This window comes from Erpetoichthys calabaricus, chromosome 8 (assembly GCF_900747795.2).
Source record: "Erpetoichthys calabaricus chromosome 8, fErpCal1.3, whole genome shotgun sequence".
Lineage (NCBI taxonomy): Eukaryota > Metazoa > Chordata > Cladistia > Polypteriformes > Polypteridae > Erpetoichthys > Erpetoichthys calabaricus.
The window spans coordinates 54,574,933-54,581,279 of NC_041401.2; the positions used below are offsets into that span (position 1 = coordinate 54,574,933).

The 6,347-nt window shown below is 37.7% G+C and overlaps 1 protein-coding gene across 5 annotated transcripts in view; it reads left to right on the top strand.

Moving 5' to 3' along the window:
* Nucleotides 1–6,347, top strand: part of LOC114655491 (methyl-CpG-binding domain protein 5-like) — a 239,318-nt gene that overhangs the window by 14,604 nt on the left and 218,367 nt on the right. The window lies entirely within an intron of this gene.

Consider the following 6,347-nt stretch of genomic DNA (forward strand, 5'->3'; position numbering starts at 1 on the left):
AACATGTCGACTTTATTCTCGTCATAAGCGTCGAAATTAAAGTGGAAATGTCGAGAATAAAGTCAACATGCCGTCACACTGTTACACAGTACCCAGGTACATTACAATGTATTGAAAAAAAATAAAACAAGTACAACTTGGCTTGCAGTATTATCCAGTAGTATAGAAACAGTATTCATACATTTGAACATAATGGTCCACATCTGACCTTTTTAAAACCAAAGTATCTTCAGGCAACGGATGTGACTCCTTTTTTTCGGCAAAAGTTCTTCTGTGTCATCTTGTTCAACTTTATCGTCAGCTACAGCTTCAGTTTCGGAATGTTCTCTGTCCATTTTCACCATTCAATACCTCCATTAACGCATGTAATCCGTTGCATGCCTATTTAGCGATGTAGCAGTGAAAAAGAGCCCCTGCGCAACAACTCCACTAACGCATGTACAGTAATCCTTAGCTATATCGCGCTTCGACTTTCGCGGCTTCACTCTATCGCAGATTTTATATATAAGCATATTTAAATATATATCACAGATTTTTTGCTGGTTCGTGGGTTTCAGTGGACAATGGGTCTTTTAATTTCTGGTACATGCTTCCTCAGTTGGTTTGCCCAGTTGATTTCATGCAAGGGACGCTATTGGCAGATGGCTGAGAAGCTACCCAATCAGAACACGTATTACGTATTAAATAAAACTCCTCAAATATATTGTGAGCAGGAGGGCTGTTAGCACCCCTAGAGGATACGGACGCTCCTCAAAATCACGGAAAGACTACCTTCACATTGCTCCCATCCTTGCTGGGCTTACTTGTGGCTGCTTTTTTGCGCAATATGCTTCCCGCACGGTGCTTCGCATACTTAAAAGCACAAACAGCACCTATTGATTTTTGCTTTTCTCTCTTTCTCTGACATTCTCTGCTCCTGATGCGCACTCCTTTGAAGAGTAAGATATGGTTGCATTCTTTTAATTGTGAGACGGAACTGTCATCTCTGTCTTGTCATGGAGCACGTTTAAACTTTTGAAAAAGAGACAAATGTTTGTTTGCAGTGTTTGAATAAAGTTCCTGTCTCTCTACAACCTCCTGCGTTTCTGTGCAAATCTGTGACCCAAGCGTGACAATATAAAAATAACCATATAAACATATGGTTTTTACTTCGTGGATATTCACCTTTCACGGGGGGCTCTGGAACGCAACCCCCGCGATGGAGGAGGGATCACTGTACTCCGTTGTATATGATTAGCGGTGTAGCAGTGAAAAAGGTCCCCCCTTGAACAGTTTCCCGCTGCGCCACGTTCCAAATGTCGTTTAAGCAATTTAAACCGGTGTTGTGGTATAAGAAAAATCCATGTCATAACAAAAATAAAAAACGGTTTTCGGTATGAACCGGTATACCGCCCAAAACTACTGCGGTGCAGTCAGTGCATGCTCCCAACCTCACCTTTCTTGTTAAAAATGTCAGTTTGCACATCAATGTGTGGATTAAAATCCCCCATCAACACCACAAGATCATAATTTATAGCCAAATATAATAAAATGTTGCCAAATTCACTTATGAACAATGAATATAGTCCTTGTGGTCAGTAGATTTGCATTACAGTTGTGCTGGAATCTGTTTTAATACAGTAATCCCTCCTCCATCGCGGGGGTTGTGTTTCAGAGCCACCCGCGAAATAAGAAAATCCGCGAAGTAGAAACCATATGTTTATATGGTTATTTTTATATTGTCATGCTTGGGTCACAGATTTGCGCAGAAACACAGGAGGTTGTAGAGAGACAGGAACGTTATTCAAACACTGCAAACAAACATTTGTCTCTTTTTCAAAAGTTTAAACTGTGCTCCATGACAAGACAGAGATGACAGTTTCGTCTCACAATTAAAAGAATGCAAACATATCTTCCTCTTCAAAGGAGTGAAGCAAACAAATCAATAGGGCTGTTTGGCTTTTTAGTATGTGAAGCACCGCGGCACAAAGCTGTTGAAGGCGGCAGCTCACACCCCCTCCGTCAGGAGGAGAGAGAGAGAGAGAGAGAGAGTTTGTTTTTCAGTCAAAAATCAATACGTGCCCTTCGAGCTTTTAAGTATGCGAAGCACTGTGCAGCATGTCGTTTCAGGAAGCAGCTGCACAAAAGATAGCAACGTGAAGATAATCTTTCAGCATTTTTAGACGAGCGTCCGTATCGTCTAGGTGTGCGAACAGCCCCCCTGCTCAATCCCCATACGTCAGGATCACAGATAGTCAGCGCAAGAGAGAGAGAAATGTAAGCAATCTAGCTTCTCAGCCATCTGCCAATAGCGTCCCTTGTATGAAATCAACTGGGCAAACCAACTGAGGAAGCATGTACCAGAAATTAAAAGTCCCATTGTCCGCAGAAATCCGCGAACCAGCAAAAAATCCGCGATATATATTTAAATATGCTTACATATAAAATCCGCGATGGAGTGAAGCTGCGAAAGGCGAAGCGCGATATAGCGAGGGATCACTGTATTTAAATTAAGCACCTCAAAGGATGTGAATTCACATACATTTTTAGAAAAGTGTGCATTTTGTCACAATTAATTATTCCAAATCCACCTACTCGACCAGTATATCTAGATTTATGAAGGATTGTGTATCCATCTATTAATGCCTCAGCTAAGGGAATAGTGTCAGATTTACTAAACCTGGTTTCAGTGAGAAAACACAGATTGGTTTTTGTACTTAATATAATTCAATTTACCAAAATAGCTTTAGAAGATTTCTTTATACTTTTGACCTGCATTAATTGCATACCTAGAAGCAAGTTTTTTTTTTTAAATGCAGCTTTTCGTCATGCTAAATGCTGAATACCAGGAGAAAATTGTGGCTAAATTAAAAATTAGGACTTTCTTCTTGCAACAAGTTACTTATGGTCAAGTCTTACATCAGATAGATATTCAAATTTCAAGATTCATTTCACTTTTAACTGGAAGCTGCCAGAGACTTAACTTTCCTGTAGACCATTTGTATATGCTACTGGTTCACCAGAGTTCTAAAACTGGGCAATAAATAGATTTTCTTTTCTGCAAATCAGAAATGCTTCAGTTCTAAACTCCGATGTAATCTATCCTTTTACATTTTGATTGTTAATGTTTTGTAGGTGTGTAATTTATTGTTGTTTACATTTAAAACTTCTGTGAGTTTGGATGAATCTTCTATTTTTTGTTTTATGCTTAGGTACATGACTCTAAGGTTAACTGAGATATAAGGTGCCACGTTTGTTAAATATAAATACTGTAAATCTTTTTGGCATCATGCTTCTTGGAAACTAGTTTAGTATTAAAATGTATGTAAAAAGTGCTTTTGCTTGTCTTAATAGTGTTTTGTTTATAGTTTCATTGTATTTTATAATCCTTAAAGTTATGAGAATAGTGCTATGGAGATGTTTCACTGCATAATTTCTAATCCCAGGTTTGGTTTGTCTGTAATTTGTGATCAGTTCTGTTGGTCATGAAACTAAGTAAAAATATTATGTTATTTTAGCTGTGTCACATATCCCCTAGGATAATTGCACTTTTAAAATAAAATTTTGCTGCATACTGTTTACTTCCCAAAGCTAACTTTTAATAGCTTTATTTGGCCTGTGCCAGCTATCCGTTAACCAAGTAACCATGATGACATGGCTCATGAAGGCGATAAACGATTGTTTGTTTTTTTTAGGTGCGGTAATATAAAGTGCAAAAAGCACCTCCCGTTGTCATTGCTTCCTGTTCTCATGAAACAACTAGGCACCCAGTGGACTGATTTAATTGAAATTTGTTTAATTTACTCTTGAAGAAAATTAGTGAGGAATTTAACATTTTTGTTGGGCTATTTCATTTAGAATTCCAATTTTTGAAATTTGAAAAATTCTTATTAAAGGGCATTGCCAAACTTTTGGAATTGTCTCTCTTAAAACAGTGCAACATCAATTACTAGATAATTTTAAATTTGACTTCAACATGTTCCTTCAGCTTTTAGATGTGTATTTTCATGTGTTACTCATCCCATAGCTGCTCCTGACAACTAAACAGGTCCCCAGTACAAGTTATTGACACACCACTAGTCATATATGCAGCAGGTGAGCACACAGTCATTCCTTTGCATGAACCTCTGCTACACCAACTCACTTGTCCTCTTACTTTTAGTTCTGCTACACCAACTCACTTGTCCTCTTACTTTTAGTTCTACCAGGTATGTTAAATGGTCTTTGTAATACTAAAAGTAGAAAATGCCAAACTTATCTAAAAATCATCTAAAGTGGAAATAAACATGTTATAAGCATATTCTCAGAATTTTGTTATACTGAAACAAATTCATGGCCGCATAATGTGAAGATTATGATGATTCTTTGTTTCACTGATTTTATGCTTATAATTTTATTATTCATCTGTATTGAAAGTCTTGAAAATGTTGCTGTTGGCACTGTCTATATTGGCAAGTACTTTTGCAAAATATGAAACCATTACGGCTCTAGCCAGAATTTTGTTGGATGAACAGGAAATTACCCATGCTTACAAATGTAAATAAATAAATAAAACTAATGATGTTTTAGCAGTTGAGTGTTTGAACTTGTCTGGTTTTGGAGGGTGAAGGAATAATACAGAGTTGAGAAGAATGGACAAACAAGAGCATTATAAAATTAAAAAGGCCAAAAGCAGCTCTGGGCATGTAATGTATCCATTTGTGAAATTAATGGGGAATACAGTAATCCCTCCTCCATCTCGGGGGTTGTGTTCCAGAGCCACCTGCGAAATAAGAAAATCCGCGAAGTAGAAACCATATGTTTATATGGTTATTTTTATATTGTCATGCTTGGGTCACAGATTTGCGCAGAAACACAGGAGGTTGTAGAGAGACAGGAACGTTATTCAAACACTGCAAACAAACATTTGTCTCTTTTTCAAAAGTTTAAACTGTGCTCCATGACAAGACAGAGATGACAGTTCCGTCTCACAATTAAAAGAATGCAAACATATCTTTCTCTTCAAAGGAGTCAGGAGCAGAGACTGTCATAAAGGCAGAGGAAAATCAATAGGGCTGTTTGGCTTTTAAGTATGCGAAGCACCGCGGCACAAAGCTGTTGAAGGCGGCAGCTCACACCCCCTCCGTCATGAGCACAGAAAGAGAGAGAGAGACAGAGAAAAACAAGCAAGCAAAAATCAATACGTGCCCTTCGAGCTTTTAAGTATGCGAAGCACCGTGCAGCATGTCGTTTCAGGAAGCAGCTGCACAAAAGATAGCAACGTGAAGATAATCTTTCAGCATTTTTAGACTAGTGTCCATATCGTCTAGGTGTGCGAACAGCCCCCCTGCTCAATCCCCCTACGTCAGGATCAGAGAAAGTCAGCACAAGAGAAAGAGAAATGTAAGCTGGGTAGCTTCTCAGCCATCTGCCAATAGCGTCCCTTGTATGAAATCAACTGGGCAAACCAACTGAGGAAGCATGTACCAGAAATTAAAAGACCCATTGTCCGCAGAAACCCGCGAAGCAGCGAAAAATCCGCGATATATATTTAAATATGCTTACATATAAAATCCGCAATGGAGTGAAGCCGCGAAAGGCAAAGCGCGATATAGCGAGGGATTCAAGTTTTTCTATGTTTTAATAAAATTTAACAATTAATCTTTAGTTTGAAAAGAATTAAAAATTTCAAAATTTTGTAAATTTAATTTGAATAGCCATAATATGTTCCATAATCTGAAAGCTGTTTGCAGTGTAAATTTCCCATTATTTTCTTAAAATCAATATATTGTCAAACAGGAAAGTTCCTCAGTCATGTTATTTTTAAAAGCATTGAAGGTTCAGATATTAACATGCTATGGCAATGGATTATTTTGTTAGGCTCTGTAAATTTTTATTTTGAAATGTTTCCTTCTTTTCTGTGCATAGTAATTTGTAATAATGTATACTATGAATGGTGCTACATAAACCACTGATTAATTATTTGTGACCAAGAAGGTTGTAGATTTTAAAAATCATTCCAACTATTTATATATGAACAGTAATGACATGATAAAAAGAGGAAATGTTAACATGGGATAGGGGTATTAAAGGAAATGCAAGTGATATACACTAATGTATATGTATATACACTAATGTATATACAGTATGTTATGGCCAAAGTCCGATATCGGCCAAAGTGGGAACTGGCCGGCCAAATCGGGAAACGGCCAATATCGCCTCACATTGACCGGCCAATGTCCGATCTTTTCTTGATTTTGGTATTTGGCCAGCCAGTTTGCGAAATGGCATGGGGCGATCGGCCAAAGTCAGAAGAAAAAGGTCATGAGCAGATTTTGGGGTGTTTGTATACCGTAATGATAATCACATTATATACTGAATTACCAAAA